The sequence below is a fragment of the Trachinotus anak genome, unplaced genomic scaffold, assembly GCF_046630095.1.
Source record: "Trachinotus anak isolate AG129_WGS33_773 ecotype Australia unplaced genomic scaffold, CSIRO_AGI_Tana_v1 ptg000001l, whole genome shotgun sequence".
NCBI lineage: Eukaryota > Metazoa > Chordata > Actinopteri > Carangiformes > Carangidae > Trachinotus > Trachinotus anak.
Genome location: NW_027273852.1, coordinates 6,198,136 through 6,225,416, shown reverse-complemented (window position 1 = coordinate 6,225,416; position 27,281 = coordinate 6,198,136). Strand labels below are relative to the sequence as shown.

The 27,281-nt window shown below is 39.3% G+C and overlaps 2 long non-coding RNA genes across 9 annotated transcripts in view; one reads left to right on the top strand and one right to left on the bottom strand.

The window, feature by feature from the left end:
• Nucleotides 1–25,612, top strand: part of LOC139606993 (uncharacterized) — a 155,565-nt gene extending 129,953 nt beyond the window's left edge. Inside the window, exons 3-8 of one of the 8 annotated variants that reach the window (XR_011684795.1) lie at nucleotides 11,271–11,346; nucleotides 11,692–11,821; nucleotides 12,200–12,291; nucleotides 12,778–12,857; nucleotides 13,952–14,074; nucleotides 23,335–25,612. This is a non-coding gene — a long non-coding RNA (uncharacterized lncRNA). The other 7 variants (XR_011684762.1, XR_011684788.1, XR_011684766.1 and 4 more) reach the window with 7 other exon arrangements.
• LOC139607184 (uncharacterized) overlaps nucleotides 6,559–27,281 on the bottom strand; it is a 40,036-nt gene continuing 19,313 nt past the window's right edge. Inside the window, exon 3 of the long non-coding RNA XR_011684802.1 lies at nucleotides 6,559–6,641. This is a non-coding gene — a long non-coding RNA (uncharacterized lncRNA). The remainder of the gene's footprint in view (nucleotides 6,642–27,281) is intronic.

The following is a 27,281-nucleotide window of genomic DNA, read 5'->3' as shown; positions in this document are numbered from 1 at the left end:
TATGAATCAGTGAGTGTGTTGCTCTGAATAAGTGAGACATAGCAGCTGATGGAGAGACGGTGTGATTGAGTGATGGACTGAGAGAGCAAAGGAGGGATTGAATGAATGAGGGAGGACTGGGCCAATAAATGTGTGAGAGACACAAGTTGAAATTTTGTCCAGCTGACTCATCCAATGACTTCAGTGAATCGCTCAATGACTTAGTACATATGTAGATCCCAACCTCTGTGTAAAAACAACATCAAGCACATTTCTGTCTCACAGCTCCAGGACGAACAGATCTCTATTCAGTCTCATTTGCAGTCTGGTCTGGCATGTGGCTGGCCTCAGGGAATCAGACTAATTCTGTCTGAAAATTATTTTGAGGAAACTGAAAGTATTATTGCTCCTAAACAGGGTATAGCAGGGATTTGTGGGTAACAGCAGTGGCCAGCTGTCCAGGCATAGCTGCCAGTATCATTTTGATGCAAATGAATCCACATAAAATGACAGGGACAATAAAAGCTTATGTGGATATAGGTGGCAGAATACTGAAAGCATCACCAGGAGAGATGGGCCTTTTATTATTTTTTGCCAGGGGGTGAATTTATACAGAGCCATTAAATCATGTGTTGGGGTCGAAGGGAAAAAGCAAGGTTTTTGTATTGATTGAAAGTGTGCAAATGGTAGAGAATGTTAAAGGACATTTCCTTCGATGTGGTGTGTTCACTGTCACCTTCCTGCCTGCTCTCTTTTGCTCTCATTTCTCCAGCCTGTAATTAGCTCCTGCTGGTCAAAATGGTACATTTGGAACATATAACACTTATCTGTGCTATGGGGTACATGCTATATGTAGCTAGCATGCCATGAAAATGCACGTACAGAAATTATATTCCATTAAGGGTAGTTAGCTGGAATTTCTGTGGCAAATGTGCTAGAAAAACCAATGGGCCTTGACCTAATGTCATATCTTCTTACATCAGGGTTCTGCTTTAATGTAGACACAGAAAGAATTTACCCTGTATAGCTACATTTCAAATAGTATAACTTTTTTAAAATCTGATTCCACACAATAACATGAAAACCATACATTGCTAACACAACAGTTAATGGTCAGACCGACAGCAAAAGATAATTCAACTTACAGACATTAGATACTCCTGTGACCAGCTCAACTCTCTTCCACCCAGCTCTAATATGAGACTTCAAATATTAACCCCTCCCTCCCCCACAGTCTCCTTGGAGACCAAAAAGGAAGGCAGCATCAGCTGAACATTCATCATGATCAAAGTGAAACCTATGTATCCTTACAATACCCTGTTTCTGACATGCAGCTTCAAGATTCCTTCTGTTCATCTGCACCCTATCCCACACTTTGTCCTGTCTTACAGAGCACAACCTCAGAGGAGAAGCACACACGGCAAGGATGGATGTCAAATGCAATTAACCCACAGAGCATCCCAACACTTTCCTTTCGCCTTTTATCTCTCTTCACAGGGAGATTTCTACGAGGCCTCCTCATACAAGCTGTCACCCTGATATACCCTTCTTCATCCTCAGTTTAAGAGAGATTTGATCACTTCTTGGTTTGGTTAAGACAGAATGAATAGTAATGTGCTGTGTTGTACTCTGTGGCCTTTGCAGAATGAACGCTGCTGTTCTTAGAGATGGCGCATTTGACACTCAAATGGACCAAGTTTAGCTTGTTTTACACAACTTTACTGTATCTGAATATGTTACTACTGTGTTAGATGAAAAATATATAAATGTCAACTGACAAAATTACCCAATTTCCTTGGCTTTTCCCCTTAGGATCCATGGTAAACATGGCTGTCCATTTATCAGTTGCATTAGTAATTAGTGACGGATTAGGTAGGATGAGAAAAAGCTTGAGAATAAAGAAAACAGCTGGGAAAACTAAATGAAATTTGGCTACATCTGCCGAGTTAGGATGAGGCTAATGAGGAGCATCTGGCAGGCTGGTTCACTAGCAAAGGTGGATAGTTGTTAATTAAAGGTATTTTTTGTGAGTATGTTTCAGAATCTGTAATTCGACTTTCAGTCTTTTCTAATTAGCATATGCTAGCCTACATTTATGTTGTTAGAGCACAATCGTGACAACAATTCTAATTTTAACCTCATACAGCTGATACATGCAGTCTTGTATGAATTGTAGTGTTTTTTCACAGTTGTTAATTTTAGTAGACTGCACATACTGTTAGGAAGAAATTATGCACTGGTGAGCTTAGCAAGTGCAAGAAAAACTGAGACCCTCGATGACCAGAAGATAGAAAAAATATTTGAAATAGTGAAGAAAAACCCAGTTGCAAGTGTCCAACAGATGAAGGTTATGGTCCTAGTGATGTCAAATAGTAAAGGCTAACTTATTAGCTGCTTTGGCTACTGGCGACATGGTTGGTTGGTTAGCTGGAAGATTAGTTGGTTAACTGATTTCTTGGACAGATAACCAACAGCTAGACATCTTATTTAGGTAGTTATTATGCTTGCTGGATACTGTTGCAGGGGTGCAGCCAATAATTATATGTAATGGATGAATAACTGACTTGATGACTGTCTGTTATGCTGGTTACTGGACTGGGTGACTGCATGGTTTATGGTTGATTCAGTAATTACTATTCTGGCTAATTATTACTTTGCAGTGACCATAGAAAAGGCAGTAGATTTGAGTGGGAGTTTAGAGGAAAAAAACATCAAAAGAGGTGATTAATCAATTTTTTCCCTTTTTCTTTTTTAATAATGTAATTGCTTCTCAGTCGACTTCTATTCTACCCTGTACTCTGTCATTTCATACTGTCTGCCATCTCTTTCTTTTACCCAAAAGGGATATGAAGCTTGAGACCTCTGAGACAGTCACTCCCCTTTGAGATATAATGTAAGTTTAATCATAAGACAAGGATTTTCCTGTCAGCACAGTTCATAGACACAGGTGGTACATTTTACAGTACTTCCAAGCCAGCGTTGCTGCTGCTGAATCATACAAAGATTCCCAATAGCTTCCTGAAATATTAAGATGGGAGTTATTCTAAACTAAATTGAGTAGATTTTCACAGTGCATGAAGAAAATAAATGCACATAATTCTAGAGAGGTCATCTTATTGAATGGTATGACATACAGCATCAAGCTTCAAGTATCAGTTGTCCAATGCATGAGGTACAACAAACAAAAATAAGTCAGCGTTCGCAAGCTGAACTGAAGGTCTGAAGACAGGGCTGGTATACGCTACCTCAGAGTGGAGCACAGTTTTAGATGAACAGTGGCACAAAAAGCACCATTCCACGACGCCAATCTCAGACATGTGTTTATTGTATAAAATTATTAGCACATCCAAAGAAAATGTCAGAGAAGTATTATGATGATAAAGAGATCCAACAAATAGACGATTACATTTTCTGCAGAACAACTGTTGTACTGTATAATTTTTAGGCAGAGTATGCTGAGAAATTGTACTGAGGTGAGCTGAGAGTGAGAGGGAAAGAGCAAGAGGAGAGGACACTGCTGCTACATCATCAGATCAACCAGAGCAACCAAACTAAAACAAACAGACAGCAGCGAGTGGTGCAGTTGTAGCACATGCCAAACCACGGTCCACAACAGAATGTTTTTGCTGCCACAATTGGGACATTTTGGACCCACTATTGGAGGAGCTGGAGCAAGACACTGATGCTGTGCATGAACCAACATGTGACAAGCCAACTCCATTTCACTAGCTCACCTGAAACCCAGTGTTTTTAGAGTCCCAGCTTTTGGAATGAGAAAACACTCTGCACTATGAGAGTAAATTCAATTCCTTCCATAAAAGCTTGGATCACAACAATTTACAACAGTTGTATTTATTTAGTTTTTCAATGAAACGGTGCTGAAATATGGTTTGACTATACTGACTTAAAATGTTGGGTACACAAACAAAAAAGGTTTTCTGTTACTGACAAAATCTGATAACTTCAGACCTATTTTCTCTCAAATCCTGATCTGTATTGTACTGCTTAACAGACCCTCTCTACAGAAACCTTGACTTGTATTGGGACACCTTTTATACGCACACATGGAGCACACATTTCCTCTTCTGGTTAATTGATATTGTATCCTGGATGATGGATTGCATTGAGCCAACCTGCTCTGGCCAGCATTAGTGTAGCGATATGCATAGTGAACATATCGTTTTCCACACCCAGGAACTGTACAGTTGACAGTTTTAGCATTCTCTTGCCAAGTACACAGCACAGTTGACAAAGTTGTGCATCCCATCTGGCTAGAGTGTTTTACTCAGAAACATGGTTTGCTTCATGAAGCATGGTCTCTCAAGAACTACTTATAGGCAGTATATCTCTATTGTGACATATATCTCCTACAAGTGGAATCATGATTACCATGCATTATAAATGTGGACATGTATTTTATAAGGCAAAACACTGAATTTTAAAGTGCTATCAAATATGAAAATTGGATATTGAAAGCTCATAGAATTCTGCAAAATATTACAAAAGCTAAAATATGGCTGCATGATTCTGAAAATGACCGGCATTAATGGAAGTTAAAAGTGGATGGTAGTTATTTGACTTTAACATGTGAAATCACTGGTATGGTCTTATAATAGTCTCAATGAAGAGCATTGTCTATCCCCATCTAGGTAAACGTCACAGACCTACTGTTTTTCCAAGACTGTATTTAAGAGAGAACATCAACAGCTTCCTCCTATATCACTGACCTTACTTTGAATGAGCATGTCACAGCTTCCTACGTGGTTCTGAATGGATGCAATGCCATTTACTAACTCCAAGATCTCTCATACGTAGAGACACTCCAAGATCTCTCATACATCTCTCGTGAGCATATCATCATTCTGCTCAGACAAAATGCCACTGCTTCTGCTCAAAGATAAAAGTCCTCCAACCTGAACAACCATATAGGTCATTTGTTTCAACCCTCTGATACAACCCATGGGAGTGTCTCCTGAAACAGTGCCCCTATGCAGCAGGCATACCAGACCTTGGCTGTCATGGTTACATTTATAAACACACCAAGTGTACTAACAATGATGTACCAGACCTTCATCGCCATGGTAACAATAATAAACGGCTTGGTCAGGTTGCACACAAAAACTACTTGGTTAGGTATAGGAAAAGATCACGGTTTGGGTTGAAATAAGTAATAATGTAATAATAAGTTTGTAGTTAAGGTTGTCAAGCGGTCATAGATAAAAGAAACAACATACGCTGCTTCACACGGGAATCGAACACTGGTCTCTTTTGTGAAATTCCTTTGTTTTGTCGATCCATTAATTGACCCAAACCTCCTCCAAAAACAGACTTATACTCCATCACCAGACTTCTTCCTTTGCTCCTGTCATAATTATTACAACTGCTAGATGTTGCCTAGCAACCAAACATAACTATGGGTTATAATAACCTGCTGCACAGACGACTGTCTGGGCTTGTTTTGTTTTTTTTACAGAAGGACAGTCTCTAAATATAAAACTTGTTTGTGTCTACTTGTTTCTTTATCAAGGGAAATGAGAATTATCTAACTTTGTGTCACTTTCCTAACCAGAAGTGAACCAGTACTTAGCCTCACAAAATGTTGGAATAAATTACTTAAATCTTAAAGTTGCAACAACTAGAATTTTAAAGATGTACTTATCATTTATTTATATTAACAATGCATTAAATGACCATGTGCAATGTGAAGGGTGTAGCTTTTAGTGACAAACCCACAGATTATGATCAAACAACTCTACAGTTCCTCTCAGCTTGGCAGCTTTTTTGGTTTTATGGCCCGAACTTTAATGTTTTGGTTCAGTCACACCCCTCTTATCAGTCTTATTTCCAGCAGTAGTAGGCAGATGCTTTCAGTGAAAAGACTCTGATAAACCTACTGTTTGCCACCTGCCCAGCACCAATGTCATGTCGGTGTTTTATTTACTGCTTGTTCCACTGCTGCCAACTGACCAAAAAAGAAAAATGTCTTTAACGGTCCAAAAACCCTATTTAAAACAGTGTTGATTGTCCTTTGGCACTCTGTTTACCAGCATGCCATCTTAACACGGAGATGAATGATCTAGTATTGGGTTGTGACTGACACATTTTTCTCTTTTGGCCATGGTGTAGCATCCTAACAGTGCTGATTCATCTGCTGCAAAGATTATTCAGTATTATTGCAAACCCTTATGCTTGGCTTGACTCACTCACTGGTGATTCATACTCTACCGAAAAACATAGGGTTGAAATTCAAGAGTGCAACTGGAAGGCAAAAAGATTCCGGATGTGGGTGTCAGCACTCATTATTCATGTTTTCACAGTTTCAAGCTTAGCAAAAGGAATAATTGTTCCAGGGCTAGTGTGTTGAATTGCATGAGGTAAAACAAGTTCCTAATAATATCTCCACCCGCTGAAGTTTGGAACAGCATCTGATCGATTACCAAAACAAAAGAGTTTGTTCAAATTGAGAATCTTACTACAGTGATACAAAGCTCTGCAGGGTTTGGAAGCACTGCATACTCACACTTCAACCATGCACACCAGGAGGGGAAGTTAGGTTGTCATGTCTTTCTCTGCCACACAGGGATTCTTAATTCATCTGTGCCCTCAAAGTGGAAATTGGCAGACTGCAGACTTGGTGAGTGTGGTGAAGTCCTCTTTCCTTCCTGGCACATATTGAAAGAAGAAGCGTATGATCTTAAGAGATTTGCCCAGCTGTGTCATAAAAGAAGCTATTCTTGATTGCAAAGGATATAGGGCACCAAATTCACACAACAAAAAGTGTTTTCTTTCTGCAGGTACTTGAAAAACTTTGCATTCAGTCCATCCAAAGATAAACAGTAGATTCTGTAGTAATATGAGTCTGTAAGCCTAGACAAATGTAATTTGAATCAACTAGCTAAACTGTGAGCTGACATGTTTGGAGCTGGGCTGGTCTTATGCCCTTGCTGCCATCGGGAACCATTTACTTCATTGACATTACACACAAGGAGAAAGAGTAAGACTAAGACTATGATAATCTTCTGAATTCATGAGTGCAAGACAAAATTAGTATTACCACCTCGCAGGTGTATGCCTTCAGATCACATCCCTGTTTATCCAGAGTCATAAAATATTAACCATTTGTGTGAAATTTTGTCATAATTGTTGTGTGAAATCTTGAATAATGACTAAAAAGTGTTTTTTAAGGTCACACGGACCTTGACCTTTGATTACCAAAATGTAATCAGTTACTTTTTGAGTCCAAGTGAACGTTTGTACCAAATGTGAAGAAATTCCCTCAAGGTGTTGTGGAGATATTGCGTTCACGAGGCCCAAACCACATTTTGTGAGGTCACTATGACCTTAACCTTTGGCCACCAAATTTAATCAGTTCATCCTTGAGTCCAAGTGAATGTGTGTGCCAAATTTTAAGAAGTTCCATTAAGGCGTTACTGAAATATTGTTTCAAAGAGGATGGGACAGGCGGACGACCTGAAAACAACATACCTCCGGCCCTGGCACTCCACATACGAGCATGGACCATAAAAAAAAAATAGATAATTCAGTATGGAACAGAATGTATGTAAGAGCATGACATTTCCTTTATGCTTTAAGCTAATTGAAAGGTTAAAAACATACAAGTAGTGACATGCATGTGATCACATTGAACACACGCAATACAACATAATACTCACAAAATGTTGCAATAGAAAAACATTTGCATTGACCTTTCTGGGATCCTGTCAGAGTCCCATCCTGGACATGTCTCAAACAAACTGAGCTTTAATGAGAGTGCCCAGTGAACATACATGGAATGTCACTGGCTGGCCTACAGTGTTGGGCAGCATTAAAGTAATGTGTTTACTTTTTTTGCCAGTTGTGACAGCTAGGCTGGTGTTGTTTTTACCTTGTTAGTGTGTGTGAGTGTACAATGTCATCATGGCAAAATGTCCTGGAGAGACCTACTGTAGCCAGAACTACTACAAAGGCAGTTTTGACTTCTTTCTGTCTCTATGTTTGTCTGCCTGCCTGCCTGCCTGCCTGTGGACAGATGTCACTGCAATAACGTCACAACCATTCAAGAAGCAGTCATGAAACTTCACAGGTGTGAAGCTGAGATCAAAATCAAGGCAGAGTTCAAATGTGGGTGTGGTCCGACCCATGAGTACTGAGTAGTCATGTCATAATGTAGTAATGACTTCTGAGTGCTCATGGGTCACATGTTCAACATACTGACAGGTGCTGGGGCTGGTGTGTTACAATCACATAATGATTTGTTACTTCAACACTTTTGAGAGTCATCTTGTTTGCTGTCAGTCCAGGAGTTGGATGGGAGAGCTGATATCAGTTTTGTCTCTGTTCATCCAGATAACAGACTGCTAGAGGACATATTAACTCAGTACCAGAGCTAGAAGTGATTACTGTGGTCACAAAAGGAGTGGTCGTAGTTACATGTTGTGTCCTGCTAGCAATCATGAGTAACTGATTGCATTTTTCAAGTAGCCCAACACTTCTGGCTGATGCTATGATTGTAGTGACAAACAGTGCTACATAAAAACAGCACCCCCATTCACCCATCCACCCATCACCCATCATTCACTATTGCTGTGTGTTCTTGGTAGTGTGAGACTACACACTTACAAATTCTTGACCAGACAGAACCCTTCAGTGATGGCCATGTATTTGAACCAGGCCATGTTCAGTTATCCTCTGTGCTCTGTAGTGGCAGAGGCAGCACCAGACTGAGCCGCAGCTGGTCTTCAATGACCTTTTCCTGCTGTCCCGGTTATGCTGTGATGTGGCATGTTGAATTTGATCATATGCATTTGGACAGCAGCCCCTTTAGGAGGGATATCTGGGCTAATCCACAAAGTTGTGGCCCTTTGTAGGTGTAACAGTAACAGTCTCTCCCCTCAATCAAGCCATGTCATTGCACAAAAGATTAATAAATGGTTTATAACACAATATTGTAGTTGTAGCAAAATCATTTTAGGTGTTGCAATTCAATCTAATATATTTATTTAATAAGTTATTTTTAAAAATTTCCCCAGTCCAAACTCCAGATCCAATTTTGCCTCAACCACTCAAAACTCAAAGCAAATAATTACTTAAAAAATCATTAGTTAAAAAAACAGACTGTCCCGCAAAGCCTTGTGAGCTCAGATTTTAAAAATGAATCCTGTCAAGTCACTGAATAAATTTCATTCAGTCATACAGAGTATGAAATATGGTAATATGTGAGATTAAACTTTAGTTATAATGTATGTTTTAGGATTTTCTTGTATTGAATTTATTTGGAAAATTTGATTAAATAAGACATTCGAAAACTCTGAAAACTGAGTAAAGGTGTTAATTACATTTAGATGTTATTTAAGGATGTGTGTGAGCATGATAGAAATGTCAGCTTGGCACTATAAAGAGAGACTCGGATGGTTTCTCTCCAACTACTTTAGAAAATTCAGGATTTGTTTGTAATTGTTGATATCATACAAATATAAACAAATTCTCTCTAAATTCAGACATCCCTTTGTGTTCTCCTTGTACAGCGCACAAGTCTGTTCTTAATACATCATTTTTTTATTTTTTTTTAAACAAGATGCTTCTGAGAAGAGCATGTGTTTAGCACAGACAACAAAACAATGGAATGTGTAAATAGCTCCTGAGATTGTGAGATGACACTAGAATAAATTGAATACTCGCAACACATGGACAATTACATTATGTGTTTGAAATACTGGAAATTATCATCATCATGGTGGCAACACAACTGAGTGTGTTCTGCAAAGGTGGTGTCAGTTGTCATATGTAACCAAGGATGTCTTCTCAAGTATATTCTTAAGTATAGTTTCGGAGTATTTGTACTAAGCTTGAATATTGAATATATTTAGAAACCTTTCTGCGTGCAGTAAAGATGACACAAACTTACAGTTTGTACATACAGTGCTCTGAATAGAAAACAGAATTGTCCATTGTCTGTTAAACTTCAAGCAACAGCAAGCAACATGTGATTTTATTTTATTTTAATGATTAGTTAATACATCATCATAAAGAAAATCTTTCCTCCAAAGTGTCCTTTGCTTTTATGTACTTGATGTTTACCATCATTTTCAGATTCAGACAAAGTTATTCAGGCTTACAGTGCTTCACCTACCATATGCTACTATTATACCATGTTTCATTCTGAACACTGCAGTTTCAGAATTACAGTATGTTAAAGCGCATTATAAAACTTTTAGATACTGCCCGTGCTTAATGTAGCAAGAAACATAGGTTACTTCAACTGTCTTTAGATCAAAAAGGTCTCTTATATCCTTACTCACAGACCTTTAAGCTAGGATCCTGCCCAAACACAAATAATAACTCTTATTTTCTGTCCTTCATTGTTCAGTCCAAGAAATCCACCCAAATGCATTCACTGGCAGCGTTTTGCTCCAGGCCACTCGTGCCATGAAGTTCGTTCAGCTCCAGCTGCTCAAGCTGGCTAGGGATTGTGACAACATGATCCAGAACAGTCTGGTCACCTCCCATTTTGTGCAGCTGCAAAACAACAACATTTTTGACCTGATGGAGCAGACAATTTCAACTGAAATCAACTTAATTCCAACTGAATTCAACCAGCTCTGAAATCTTACTAACAATGCACTATGATGTCAACTTATCTACGGTCTAAGAATAACTGGGGTTGTGTGAGGTAGTCCTGCATAGTATTGAGTATTACCTGCAGCAGATTAAGATCAGGAAGATAAAGTTCTGAAAATATTCTAAATGAAATGCACATTTCAAAGGATATTGGACTGTTTCGGTGGGCGTCTTTTAAAAGTATCTAAAACACGTTTTTTTCACTGGCGCCATACACAGAAGCACATCACTCTGCTAGTGTGCCATGTTCCTTGCTGCTTCTCCTAACTGGCAGTGCACTGATCTGAATCTATTTCCGGTAATATAGTGACTATGGAGGACTACCTCACACAACCCCACGTGAAATAACCCAAACTATCACTTTAACACTATTTCATTTCTCACAATTATGAAAGGGGCACTATGGTTATTAACAACAATGTAATTGTTCAAATGTTTGTTGACTTATAACAATACAAAGTTGTTATATTGTATGTAACTAAAGATGGTTCTCAAACTTAGATGTATTACACAGTCCTCTGTGAAACCCCATCAGATAAAGTGAAAAGGCAGGGCTGTCAAGCTAAAATCACAGCTGCTTCACTCACACCTTATGTACTTTTCTGGGTTGCGTTTATTCATTTATTACATACCATATTTTCTGTCTTTTATGTGTCTGATTTCGACCCACGCAGCCTGCAGTCCTCCTCTGAGAAAACCAGAGATGACTGACTTTGACGCAGTCAAGCTGGTTGGCAGTGGCGCCTTTGGGTGAGTCAGACAGACTTCTTTCGTTGTGTTCAAACTGACTCTTTGGATAGTGCAGAGTCCAGTCAAAGTAAAAAAGAAGGATGAAACGAGGATGTGATGTTGTATATTGTGTTAAAAACTGTTTCTTTTCAAATCATATATTCAATGATAGAAGCTGCTTATGTTTCCAGTATTTTGTGCAGGACTGTAAACCTTATGCACCACAGGGAGACTGATCAGGTTTTTGCCATGAAACTGATCAAACAGCAGAGCTTGACCAAACAGTGTACATATCTCCCACACACTAAGAAGATTTAACATAACATCTGACACTCTCTGTCCTAATGGCTGCCCCTGACCTTGTAGGTGGGCATTGTGCCACCCTGCCACAACTACAAGCATATTCCGGTGGACATAGCACGCATTAATGTTGCTGAGATTGTCAGTGGTGGTGGAGTAGCTATAGCGACTTGCACCAAGACCTCAACCCCAGCAAGTAAGTCCTCAACGTGTCCATTTAGGCAATATTTACATTTTACATCTAACTGACTGCTAAGCCCCAGTCTCCATAGTTACTGTGAGACGTGCTAACGGTTGCAGATTACGTTAGCAGAGATATAAACAGTAAAGTTTTCCTAGGTATGGTTTCTAAGCTAGGAGTGGAAAATAACTGCTCAGGGACAGGGCTTACAAACTGTTCATTTTGAGATTGGCTATCTGCTTTTTTTCTTTTTTGTTGTTTTGTTTTTTTTATGTTAGAGCAGAATTCAAAGAAACTTTCCCTCTTTATATTTTTTTTCGTAACTCTTAGCTTCAGGTTTCAGGTTGGTGTTTAATCTAGCATGAGACATTTTTCTCCTTTCTTCCTTTTTAGTCTGTTGATCAGCTCCACAGGGCACATTAAGGTGACTGATTTTGGACTGTCAAATATTGGTCCAGTGAACATGGCAGCTGACCTGAATAAAGGTTTCAAAAAAAATTTAAGGAGTTCACTGTCACAGAACTCAGTCTCTTCTCTTCTCCATTTATTTAAACTTGTGTTTATCCAGTGTTATATGTTATAGTGCTTGTTCTCCTCATCCATTACATCCTACTGATATCAGGTAATCCACAGTTCATTGTCCAAAGTGTGCTTGAGGCTGGGCTGTGGGAAGCCAGTAGGCTGGTGGGCTGTGGGCATAATTCTGTACCCTACTTCTGTAGTTTCTTGTGGCCCAGCCCACAATTAAAAAACATTCTCACACGTTATGATTTAACTTTTCCATAAAACTCTGACATGTACCTTTCATGTGTTGTTTATTTCAGATTTGGGATGTTAATCTTTACACTATGATAATGATGTTTTTCTAAAGGGACTCTGCCATTCTCTTCTGCCAGTCCTTTGGCTGGCATTGATTTTTTTTAATTTTTTAAATTACTTGATCACATGACTGATATCTGCTTCTTTTCCAGATAAGCTCATCTGGCCACAGGGGGGGATGCTGTGCCAGCTGATGCCCAGGACCTCATCACCCTTCTCCTGAAAAAGAACTGTATGAAGTGCCTGGGTACAAGTAACTGGCAGCTTTACAAATGATGGACACATAGATGAATACAGTATGACACATCAGCTGCTTGGAGAAAAAACCTGTGGCGTTATAAGCTAGTGAATTCTAGCTTGTTTCCACAAATGTAGTACCTAAGAGCACTTATTTGCCACCACTGCGACCATGTGCAGGCCAAGATTTGAGATGTATGACTGTCTACATCTGAAATTACTGTAGGCCCTTATCTGTAACAGAGGAGATTGGAATACCAACTAGGCACAGCAGTAACCTGCCCCTGGGGTCTCAGATATCCAGGGGCCCCCAGTGTCAAAAAATACAAACCTTCTTTATTTTTGCTTTGTGCTTTATTTATCTTGCATATTCTTAAATTAATTTGTGTGTAATTGATTGACCACACAGCAACCCTGAGGCCAGGTACTACTGAATGTAAAAAAAAAAAAAACCTATATAAATTGCAGAGAGATTGGGAGGAACAGGAGTTTAATGGGCCTCAGCAGATGAGTTTTTGCTCTGGGCCTCTTAGTCTGTTAATCTGCCCATGACAACAGAGTCATGGGCAGCAGTAGTGCAGAGCTGTTTTCTAAATGTATTATTGAATGGAATTACTTCAGCCAACTAACAAAATTATTGATTGACACAGTATTTCATTTGAGTGCCAATTATCTGCTTTCGATGTTTGGTTATGATTGAATTACTGCGCTCCAACATTAAGTTGAGGAAGCATGCAGTAAATCACCAGCTTGTGACTCTGCATCTCCTGAACAGGGACATTTCTTGTTGCTTTTTGTCCCAGCTGCTCAGTGTTCTCCCTTCTTATTATAGTACTACCGGGTGTCTTGGTGAGGGGGGACACTACATGTTACTGGAACGAGACTGGCTTAATACGCCTTAATGAAAAGGTTGTCCATAGAGAGAGTAGGTCCTGATAACTGCTGAGAGCTCCAGAGACCCTTGAATGAAAGTTCACATTAACTAAGTGTTTTTATAACAAAGGAAGATATTATTGGGGCCAGGGAGCTAATGTGGAGAGACTTGGTCAAGTACAAACTAAATGTGTGATTGTCGTACTTCTAATCTAGGAAGAGGCCGTAAGGTGAAGGCAAGTCCATTCTTCCAGGAGCTGGACCAGAGCAACCTCCAGAGTTAGGACCCTCTATCTGTCCCTCAGCTGGAGAATGAGGAGGATCACAACTACTTTGGAAGTAGGTGACAACAAAGACACGTAACAAACCAGACTCAGTTCTGATAGAAGCACAGGACACTCTCTACTTTGATAACAGGCTGTTGTTTTTGATTTAAATAGTCTGATATTTAAGAATGCAGTTACATTCATAATCTCCATAGTGCCTAGTGATGGACACTTTAAGAGATGTCTCCACTTTCCTTTTCTTTTCTTCAATAATAATAAGAATAATTTTAATTTATATTACAGTTTTCAGCATGTCAAAGTGCAACCAAAAGGCTGAATTCACATCAAGCCTTTGGTCATGCTTCAACATCATGAACTGAAACAAATACAAATTCAAATCAGTCTTATTCTCTCTTTCTTTCTGTCTCTCTCTTTCTCAACCCAATTTGTTGAGACAGATGGCTTCCCAACCAGAGCCCAGTTCTGTTGAAGATTTCTACTTGTTAAAAGGAAACCGTGCTTGCTAAATTAGTTTTCATTTTACATACACATACACAGTCAGGACAATGTAGGCACATAATCCAGAGGCGATGTTCCTAGTAGCATCCTGTAAATCCCAATAATATATTATTTAGTATATTATTGTATATAATAATAATATTGTAGAGACTACAGTCTAGGCCTGCTCTATATGAAATCAAATTCAGTTTCTAGTGACTCATATTTCTTCTCATACTTTTTCTGTTTATTTGTTGGTTTTGTTTTTAGGTGAGTATATGTTGTTGGTCGATGGATGATGATACCATAATGGGAAAGCTATTTTAAAAATCGTAACATAAATAGTCTAATTGATGTGAATTGATAGTCTAACTGTGCATTTAAACAGTTACAACAGTCACAGCAGCTACAGTAATAGAAGGAGCACAAAACAATAAGGTTGTATAAAAATCACTAAAACAACTGCCAACTCTATTAAATCCTCCCTTAGTACCTCCCCATCTGACAGTGGTCTGAAGACCTGCTATCTGCCCTATTAATTATTGATTACATTAGCTTTGTACTAATTTTTCCCACCTCTGGCTTCTGCTGAGCAACTAGCCATCTGAGCAAGGTATGTTTGTTTGTGTCGCCTCTCCTGAGGTTTCTTCCACAGGGGAATTTCCCACAGCTGTGAACTGTTGATGTTAGGTGTGTGTTACTGTGCCTGAAATCTTTCATTTAAGCACGTAAGCTATGCTAAATTAACCAGATCTAAAAGCTATATTTTTTGTAATAAACAAAAGATGTATAACTCTAAAATATATAATATCTGTATAACTAGCAGAATGCATTTAATAAGTAAACCAAGACATATACATTAAGTGAAGATGTAGATCAGTAGTCAATAAAAACAGATACCAAATGCATAAATAAAAATATAAATCTGATCATACTGTAAAGAAAAACCTACACACACCAGGAGCATCCAATGGGAACTAATGGTGGAAAAATTAACTAATAAAGAGAAGAAGTGGATGCCCTGAATCGTACTCTATTCTGCATTGTACTTGTGTTTATTGACTTCTCTCAGCAAAATGATATTGTTACTGAGCTAAGTGTGGTGGAAGACCTGAAGATCCACTGGTCTTGAGTTCTGCTGCGACAAAGGTCCACCCACACAGTGAAGTACAGTGAAGTAGGAAGCATTCAGGTGAAAGTAAGTTTCTCCACTAAAGAATCCAAGTTTTTTGTTTAAAAACTCCAAGGGTGAATTTCTTTCTTAGTCTGGCTTTTCTTTCTGGTCTGGCTTTATTGAGATGGCTTTATCGAAAGGGCTCCAACTTGTGAGGCAGAGATGTGGCCAAACAGAGGCCACAGGCGTGGCCGATGAAGCATTTGTTTTGGTATGAGATGCTGGTGGTAGTGCGATATCTAGTGGCAGTGCTGTAACGCTGTCTGAAACCCACTTTCATTCTATTTGTTGTTGTGGCCCAACACCTCACTGAGAAAAGTTTTTCCTTGAATTAGTCACCTACTCTACTAATTTGAATCTCTTCTCCTCTTCTTTCCTCTGAATCTGTTCCTGCTCTTTCTCTCCTACCTCTGTACTGTTTTTGTGGAAGTGAATGGACACAGTTTTCCTTCCAGTTATTAATTGTTTGGGGGCAGTCGCAGGTAAAAACATAAATCATTCTTACAGGATGAGGAGACTTGCATGACATAATGTTTCATATAGGAAAAATAAATTGGATTTAATGTGGATAATATTTTTATGTAACATTTAACACCAGGTTAATACTTTCTGCTCTTCTCTCTGTGTGCAGCAGATTATTTTAAAGAATGCAAGAAGGAAAAGGCATTCTTATCTTTGGTGAACTTATCTTCTATGACAAGGCCATTTACTGTATTGCCCTTTGGGCAAATTTGTAGTCTACAATTCTTTTTTAGTTCTCCAGATGGCTTGAGTGTCATTATCTTTTCTCCTCTGTCATTTTAATCCTCTAGGATTGTGACTCTAACAAACTGGTTAACAGAAAGAAATATAAAGAAATGTCAAGAATGCTGTGACTCCAGAAGGCCTTGGTAATATCACACTTACCATGACCCCTGAAGTCTTATCAATAGGATGTGTTGCTGGGGCTTTTGACACAGTCACCCCATCACTAACTCTCTATGGAAATTCACAGACATTTGGGTACAATGAAAATTAGAAGCCCTTAGCCAAAGGCAACTGTACTTACTGTTTTAGTTTTGTTTTGTCACCCAGCCAAAAAGGCTTTACATGTGCTGTTAGTAGGAAGTCCAAGGTATTTAAACCTTTGTGGAATCAAAACAAGTGGCATCACTTGGCAGTCATCAGAGTCATATGGATTAGGGTATGTATTAGTGTGAAATGTCAGTGTACATTTCTGTGCTTGTGTAGATGATTTTGGGACATATGCTTGTCCAATCGTTGTTTCAATCTTGTCAAGTTGGCACATTCGTAGCACAGTGGCATAGAGCTATAATAACCTTCACCTTGTGTTCTAGTGGGTGGTGAGAGTCAGATACTGAGCAGTGTGACAGAACAACAGACAGATGAGATTAGCAGAGCAGACACAAAAACATACTCCACATGCCTGATGTGTCTGAGGATCTTCAATAAGAACTGCATTGCTGTGATTTTCACAGAGCAATACAGGAAGGCGGAATCATGTCTGTCCTAAAAACATATATTCAAACACACCCAGAGCAATGTAGTACATGTAGTCCCATGGAACTAAGAATGCACTAAGATTAATGGGGTGATGAAACAGTACTGAACACATTGCCCAATAAAGAAAAATTCCAAAATAGAAATATCAGATAGCACTTTTCCCACAGCTGTAGGACTTCCAAATAATATTCTATAGATGCAGAATATTCCAAAGATAATGAATAAAGCTTCCACTCTCCTTGTCAAAATGTGATATTTTAATTTACAAGCTCTTTTGTCCTTTCACTAAAATACTTACTGCCAAATGCTTAGTAATGCTTTATATCAGGTAAAGACAGTAAGAATTCAGTGGTACCATATAAAGCACAAGGTAAGGTTAGCTCAAAATAGAGCTAATGAGTTAGCTTTACAGCACCAAGTGAGTTCGCTCTCCAGTCCACTTTTAGTCTCAGACCACACAGCACACAACCACTGAAAGCAAACACAGTAGGCCTCTTCAACTTTATGAGGTCCTGGAGACTTCTACTTCTTAATTTTTGGCTAGGCTGATGTGACTGGTGGAAAATGTCAATTCCTCCATCTCCAGATGTCTCCTTTGACCTTCTGCTGTGCGCTGCAGCAATACCGAGGTCCAGCAATAAAGGATCACAAAAGTAGGATGGGATAAATTTATTGGCAATAAAATGATGTATACATTATTGACTAAAACTTGACTGAATAAAAACAGTTGCAGTGTAATTCTTGCCTCTGAGTTGATTATGGGGTTGTTAGACCACTGCATTTTCTGAGCCATTTCTGGTTGGGCTCCAACAGCAGTGTATCTTTGCCTTTAAAATGAAGTGATTTGGTCTCCAGTTATTTTCATTTTTCACGCAAAGGCAATAAACCGCCAGGGAGCGGGAATTCAGTTATATACACTGACCAACTTCATAGACAACCCCCCACTGTTTTCAAAAAGAAAGATATTAAGAGCTAGCTACTTGAAACTGAGAATTCACTGAGTTGCTGATTTCAAGCTTGTGATCTTATATTTGCTTCAGTGATAAGATTTGACAACTCATCCCTTGAGGATTCTTATGTATTTCCGTAATCACGTTGTAAATATAGCCATACTAGATTACTGCAGTCAGTACTATGGGCTTGTTCAGTGGCTTAAGGCTTGCTGTGGTTATTTTTGCCTTGGATTAGTGTGTATATAAAATTCCTGCAGAGGTGAATAATTCTGCTGCTCTCAACTTAATCTGTAGGGGGCAAGATAAGAGACAGCAGAATCATGTGAAGATATGCTTAAAGTTTTTATGGTGTCAAAGAAGCTAATATTTCAGAATGCAATCAGCACCACCTCGAAAATGGTTGTTCACTCTTCACTATGTCACAAGTGTGGAATGGTGAAGACATAGGGAGGCAAAGGAGGGAAGGCCATGTGAAGCACTTTTCATCTATATTTCCTAGATATTAGTCCAAACATGAATCACCAGATGTTCACCGCAGCACCACACATCATTAACTTAATATCAGGCATTAAGTTTGAGTCATGGATTCTTTTCCAGAAAAACAAAGCAGCTTTAATCAGTGGAGGGGGCTGAGATCTGGATTACTGGCAGAATCTCTCAAACACAGATTAAAAGAATGTCCAGCATATGTTGTACCATTAGTACAAGCAGTTTAGCCATGTTTATGTGGAGCTTTATCGATGGCAGTATCAGTTAGTCAGTCCACACTTCAGTTTGGAGTAAAATATCTCAGAAAATATTGAATGGATTGCCAAGATTTTTTTTTTTTTTTACATTCATTGTCCCTATGACTTTGGTGCACCCCTGAGCTTTCTTTAGCCCCAACATGTGGTTGATTTATTTGGTTTTTGAGTGAAATACTGTGTCTCAAGAACTTTGGGATGGATTTCCATGACATTTGGTATAAATATTTGACAAAAGGCGAGAGGTAGGGTACATCCTTGACAGATCGCCAGTCTATCACAAGGCTTTCATATAGAGAAAATCAACCACTTCTGCTCACATTCAATTTAGATTTGCCAATTAAAATATGTATGTCTACTTGATAGACCTGTTCTGCACACAATTCCCACACACATACTTCAAACATTCTTCACTCTGTGGTAATTGTTTCCCAAGATGACATCTTCAAAGATATATTATAAGATGGACTATTTGAAGATGTGTATATTTAGTACTCGGAATTAAGATGATTGTAAAATCATCATATCAGTCTCATATAGTAAGCAAATAGTTGTAGCATTCTTGTCAAGAATCCTCATACAATTTATTGCCCCTCTTGCCTGATCATCAGCAGCACAGTCATAATCAGGAAGAAAGAGGGCCATATCTCTGTGATACTTTTTCCAATCATGGTCGAAATTATTCAGTGGGAAGAGAAATTATCATTGTTAGTATGTGCAGTGCTTGATGCTTTGGCCAGGCCCCTAGACTGTCTGCGGTTGTATTTTGTTTTATCTCCTAACTTTTACTTATTTACTTTTTTTTTTGCTTGAATGAGTGTAAAGCAGCATTGGCAGTTACAAATTTTTCATTAGGTGTTCCAGCTAATTTGTCTAGCACTACCTGCACATGAATCTGTTGTGGCTTTGAAGGGGAAAAAAAATCTGATAATTTGATCAAAATAGTTTTGGCATGAAGACTAGAAAATTTAACAAAAAGTCTGAATTACAAAGAGAATTTGAAAGATGTAGGCGTTTGCAAGGCAGAGATGCTCTAATGAGTTGTGTTATGTTTTTTGGATCTTGACCCATTGATTTTGACCTTTGTCTATTTATTTATTTATTCTTTTAAATATTTCAAAAAGTTCTACAAGTGCAATAGTAAAATGCTGAATTATCTTCAGCAGGTCTTTTCCCACACGAATAACAGAGTTGCAATTGGTATACATTACTAATATAAAGGCACTGTTAGACAATTCAGGCACCTTTTTACTTTTCTCTCCCATAGTTTCACAAAATAAAAAAGTGACCTTCAGTTTCACTGAGTAAAATACTTGATCAGAATGTGAAATGGGAGCGGGGTTAAATGTTACTCTCATGATGATGCTCCTCCACAGGGCTCTTGTCCTTGTCTGACAAAGACCAAAGTTACTCCCATTGTCTTTCACTGTTTGTCCTGTCCTCATCATCTTTGTTCTCGAAACTGAATTTTCATTTGATATCTTGGTTAAAATATTGCTTAGCTTTTGATTCAAGCTCGCATCTTTCAATTCTTTTTGTTTCTGTTAACACAAGGCAGACATGCTATCAGTTTGAGGTGATATTGTCAAGCTATATTTTAGACATGCATAGGAAAATCACACAGGAAGTGGGTCACTCCCAAACCCAGGATGTGGTGGCATTGTTGTTTAGAGAAGGCATTCTCACATCCCTGCAAAACATGGAACCTCTCAATACTTTCTCTCATTGAGGAATAACTTTCTCTTTTTCTCTGTGATGTTTTTCTGCCTCCACACAACTGGGCATTTCTCACAGCTGGTGTGAGCTGATTAACTCTGAGATGCTGGATCAATTTTGCCCCCTACTGACACATTTGAAAGATGCTCATGTCCTGCACTTCCTTTGCATTTTACCAGCCACAACCAAGCCTTAAAACACAATAATGATTCTTTATTTTACATTTAGCCGAAAATTGTGTGTGTTTAGTTTATGCCTAAATTCTTTATAATCAGTACAGTGTCCTCATGGGTCATTTGGTGTTCCAATGGTCTGAATGACTTTGAGATGAAGGTAGAAGCAAGGGCGTAATCCCAGAGTGCACCCTGGACATTTATCAGTACATCCTGCCATGAGGAGAACTAAAGCTAATAATGTTCCAGTCATTAGAGCCACAACTACTTTGTGAAAGGATCCACCTCTTGCAAGGCATAATGACCATAATGTGATCACATCAGTTGTCTGTTAATTTATTATATTTGTTTATCTTGTCTAGTGTGAGGAAAGTGACAGAAGAGCAAAAGCTTTTCTTGAAGCAAAATATTATATCATCTAAGACCTGTTTTCTTTTTAAAAGTAAGATACTTTATGTCAGGCATAGTTTATCTATAGTGTCTTGACCTTTTGCAGTTTACATATAAACTGCCAATGTTTCTGGTGCAATGTGACCTTGGTACTATGACAGTATATTAATGACTGTGTCCTGGCACTGCAGGTTTGGTGTTCATGAGTTTAGCCATGAGGACACGTATGTAGCACCAGATCCAGGATCTATGACAACAGTGATATATCATGCGCTAATAACCGGGATAGAGAAGATGTCTCTGCCACAACCACAACAATGATCTATCTTCTCTTCTACTTTTGACAAGAGTCATGATCAAGGAGTAAAGACTTTATATGGGCCCCCTAGGGAGAGGTTGCTCCTTGAAGAGCAAGGGAGGTGGGAAACTGAAGCAACATATTATTTAGGGAGCTGTAATAACACTGATGTCGTGGTTGGCAAATTGGGTCAATATTTCAGTTTTATTATAATGGTGTCCTCAGTGTCAACCACCAAATTAAGTATACCATAAATACTGTTTGTATCTGAGAGGCTTTTATTGGCCTGAAAGAATAAAAACCTGGGAAACACACTGAGTACTTAGTAAAGAAATCTCAGCTATAATTGAAATGTATTACAAATTCATATCAGTCAAACCCTTATAGTTCCTCTTCAGACATGTTTTTAACTATGTAAAAAGGAGCTGGAAGCACATCTACACTTATTTCCTCATTTAGAATTTTGGATCAGGCCTTTTGCCCCACCCACCATCCCTGCTTGCACTAGGTTGAATGGTAAAAGAGTAGTTTGTATCAAGATGATTAGCCTTACAGGAAACATCAGAGAAACTCAGCCTCACATGTTTGAGCCAGATGAGGACTCTGTTGTGCACTAAAATCAGTGACTAGCAGACGTATCAGAACGGTAGGCATAGTTAGCATCTTTAATTTGTTTAACTGGCAGTGGCTGACACAGTGTTAGTGGTTGTGCTAATACAAACATTCATTCTCTGTACTGACAGGGTTTCAGGTTTCTTTTGCCCTCAGCAAGTTGATAGGATTAGGTCTTTAGATTTGTGATGTGTGAAACCCTGGCTGATTGAATATGAGTTTTTTTTGAGAGTGTCATTCACTGCAGTTCTAAGGTGGAATTAGCTATGGCATTGACTGATCTGTAGTTTGGAGTTAAACAACTACCTGGACATGCAGTTGGTCTAAAAGATATATCCATATATATTTGAAAAAGTTGAAATCAAATCAAATTATTATTATTTTTGGCTATATGCTATACTTCATAAATGAACTATTTACTATTTATTTCTACTCCTCTTTACCAGCATGTTAGAAAAGCCAGCTTAGAATTCACTATTTTCTTAAGTTAATAGTTTATACATGGTGCAAAAATATGAGGATAATATCTGTTGATTTGGATGTGTCTGTGGCACATTGTAGAGGCAGACTTCCTTGTAAATCAGCCCTTCTGTCACACCGAGTAAAAATAATGCTAACCTTTTTAGACGTCCTGCTTGAGGGCAGCATATTAATAACAGACGGTTTGATGCCATGCTGAACAAAAATCAAGAGATAGAGTTACTCTACACACACGATTTTGTTTTAACAAAGGGAAACATGCCAAAACATACCTTCTCCTGCTATCATCTGACAGTGGCTGTCATGTTTCTTTTCACGTCTATACCACAAATTTGAATATAGGAGAAAATCAGGAAGAAATAAGCAAAAAAGCTGCCAATTTCACATTTTATTTTGAAGTTATTTGCCTTAGCCCCTGTTGCTATTCCAGTCATGCATAAAAATTGTAACAGGAACAAGGTTATTGAAACCTTTAGCATACAATTTTACAGCCTAGAGGTGTTCCTTCTGACAGACCAAGTCACTTGAACCATTCAAATCGCACAGATAACCTCTACTATAACTAAAGACTGCTTAGAGAACTCTTAGAGAATTATAGACCTACTGAAATGACAAATAGGTCTGAAAGAGAAAAAAAACAGAATAACAATAAGTACTTATACTTTATATGTAATAACAGGAATTTTCAAGAATTTTTCCAGTGAACAATAATAGTAGTACTATGGGAGATAATAGTCATTTTCTCCCCTACATGCTGATACAATAGTGCTTATTCGATCTGTCTTTTCTTTAGGGGTTGGTGCCACTAGTGGTTTTCCTAATTGACCCTTCTACTCTGCCAGACTCTGCCATCAATAACATCTACCCATTGCTCCCTCCATCCTCCTCATCTACTCATCTGACCCCTTTAACAGTCAGGCAGTGATAAGAGTTGCCTGTCATCCCCCTCTCCTCAAGATTGACAGGCTGACACACCATCTCTGAGGTCAGGCAGGCTAATTGGTTTGTGCACATCTTAGATGGACCATTAGGCCTCACAACTACTAAGCTAAAAACATTCCTCTCTCACCCAACCCCCCGACATCCGACCCCCCTCCTTGAGGGTGGCTGATGGAGGCAGTGATAGTGGTCCACTGAGGTAATAACGTCCAGTGCAATCTGTGGCTCACATATGTTGTAAGCTAAAATGATTGGCTGTTCAATCCTTTGCTCTTTTTCTTTTTTATTTCCTGGTCTTACAGGGATTGTAGTGTTGTGGATTGGGGGTTGGATGTGATTGTCTGTTACTGAAAGTAAAGCTGGATGTATACTTGCCCATTTCAGATAGTTACATTGTAGGTTTGATTTATCGTACTGTAGCCTATAGGATTTCACTCGCTATCACTACCACAAGTGGAGGCTATGCACGTGCCTGTGTGGCGTTGCGTCCACTTTACTTCTATTTCAGCTTGGCTTGTGACTGAAAAGGAAACTACTGCTGTGCAGACCTTATGTTCTTTGATTCACTGTGATTGAGTGCTGTGACTGCAGCTGGCAGAAGGTTTGCTGTAGTGAATGTTGTTCTCACTACCTACAATCCATCAACAATAGAAACTTGGAGGAGGAAACACAAGCAGTCCATGCTGACAAACCACAGTTCCTGTGATCTCCACAAGGTATCCCTATACCCATCTTGGCCCTGCTTGTAGCTAGATTTTTGAAAGGGGGCACATCAGCAACAACTGATGAGGGTAATTTTGATGTCATACAACCTTGGTCTCATATTTGTAATTTTAGCCATCAGTCCTCTCAGTAATACTGAAATAATATTCAGTTTCTGAGATCTGGGAGCAACACAGCTAAAAAGAAATGTGATAACAGGACAAACACAAGCAAACAAATGTAGGTGAATAGTAAAGTGATTAGAAAAGGGCAAAAGCAGGAGTTGAGATCACTGACAGGCGCATCACACCAGATGAGTTAAAGAAATTCTATGCCTGCTTTGAGGTCCTCAACACCGAGCCACTGGGGAGAGAGTTGGCCTGAATCCACCATTCACAATCACATCTGCAGATGTAGTGAAGACCCTGAGGAAAATAAACCTCTGGAGGGCACCTGGCCCAGAAGCGCACTCAAAACCTGCTCATCAGTGCTAGCACATGTCTTTGTGGACATATTCAGCTTGTCCCAGTCACATATCTCAATCCCCACCGTGCTTTAAAACAGCCATCATCAAACAATGCCAAAAAGTAGACCAAGCAGGTTTAGGATTCCGTCATCACAGCAATACATACTGCCTGAGATGCCTAGAAAGCAGGGTCAGCTATGTTCTACAGCTGTACATTGACTACAGTTCAGTGTTCAACACAGAGATACTATCAAAACTCATCAACAAGCTTTCCACCATCAGTGTGCTGCCCCTCTGTAACTGGATACTGAACTTCCCAAACAGGCAGAACCCAGTCTGTTAGAATTGGGAGGCACACATTCAAGACTATAACTAAACAGGAAGAGTGAGCAGCATCCACCACTGAGGTGGAGAGAGTGAGTACATTCAAATTCATCTGCGTTCACATCTCTACTAAGATCTCAGCTGGACTCACAACATCACACAACTGGTGAGAAAATCCAGACAGCATCTGTATTTCTTAAGAAGGCTGTGAAAATTTGGCATGCCAGCCAAATCCTCAGCAGCTTCTACAGATGCAAAACCAAGAGCCTTCCATCACAGTCTGGTTTGGCAGTTGCACAGCACAGGATAAGCATCTACAGCGCAAACCATCACTGGAACAGCCTTACAAACACCAGAGAGCATCTACTAGACTGGGGTCATCAGCAGGGGCCAACAGCAGTATGGACAATAACCACCCACAACACAACCTATTCACCCTCCTACCATCAAGAAGACATTACAAGAGTGAAACAGCAAGGACAACAAGACTGATGAACAGTTTTACCCAGAGGCCATCAGCCTTGGGAATGACACTCACCCACTGCCCCTTCCACCGGTACCACGGACTGTCCTCTGACTTTGAGAGGCGCAAGGATTCATCTGACCCTGGCCACACACACACACACACACACACACACACACACACACACACACACACACACACACACACACACACACACACACACACAACACATGAACATGGACAGGAATCACTACTGACAACCTACCTCTGCAGACTCTACATGTTTACATTTCATTTGCACTGACTTTTAATTTGCACACATTACATGTTTCTTGTTCACATGGCAATGTATTTTTGTTTCTTGCGTTTTTGTTATTTATATATCTTGTGTCTTTTCCTATGGGATTTACTGATGTCTGATTAAATATCTGATTTTTTATGTCTGATTTCACAGATTAAAAATTCTGTTGCACTGTGTGAGAGACTGTTTCCTGTACACAGGACAATAAAGTTTACAAACCAGTTTTCTAGTTCAACTTTGACCTCCTATGTTTACATCAATTGTATATGCACACAGTTTCTCTAGGTAATGAGGGATTATTATTATAATATTATTATAATATTTTTGATGCACTCTTTACCTTGATTCTAAGATGATTTGGCTAATTTGTTGGTATAATAACAGCCTGCTTGAACATTGTTGTAAGGGTGTTGCCATGTTCATAGATGTCAGCAATTACTTAAACAAAACAGTAGCCAAAACTACAAAAAGAAGACACAGATTGTTATAATCCCAGAGATTTTAGGCTGAAAAGAAACAATGGACTTAACTGGAAGTAAGCAAGTGAGACACATGCATACAAAACACAAAAACTACTGCTCACGCATTCCCTCTGGCAAACACAGCTACAACGGTGATGGTTATTATCTTTGACAGGCTGCCACTGGCCAATGGTGCCCTATCATTGGCTGCTTGAGCTGTGCCTGGTGGCCAAAAAGAAACACCTCTCTCTGTGTGGCCTAGGCTGAAGACTGAACGGTACTTCAACCCACCCAATCTGTTGGTTTACACAGTGGATAAATAGAGCGGGACAGATTCTGTTGCTGCCTTCACATTCAACTTGTACAGCAGTGAGTCAGCTACCTGATTTAACTAATAAGTCAACAATGTATCCTGGATGTAACAGATAGATGTGTCAAATCCTGGCACCTGCGTCAAAGTTGTGACACCTGTACAAACTTAAGTTAATAGTTTTACAGGGGTATGCCACTAGTGTTCCGGGGTATATCCAGCTCACCCTTGGTTCCGCATCCCCCCCCCCCGTCCCACCCTCCCGGTCATCCACCTCAGCCCATCAGGGAGCTACAGCCTGTAATTGGGAGTGGAGCCTGAGAGGCCATGTAGTGGACGGCTCAGCAGAGACTGCAAGAGTCAATTACCAGAGCTGACAGTGCCGCGGAGAGAAAGGTACACCGGTCACACAGTGGCGATCAGTGTGAGCAGGATAAAAGAGGCAGAGGATGTGGGCTAGTGTGAGATCAACATGCTACATTTCTCACCTCACAGTAACAGTGACAGCCGAGGCATATTTCTTACTTATGAGCAGCGGTTAGAGACAAAGGGAAAGCCAGTAACATATGGACCCTTCTGTCAGTGAATCCAATTAGCTCATATTATTGACAAACATATTGATGTACAATTGCTCATTCGTATTTTGCAAATGTATTTTTTTCCTTATAACATGACAATTTCTCAGTGTTGTAAAGCAGACAACAGGTAAATATTTCATAGAAATAAAAATCTTGTTTCTGTGCTGATACGCCCTTGGCTTCAAAATGGATTAGT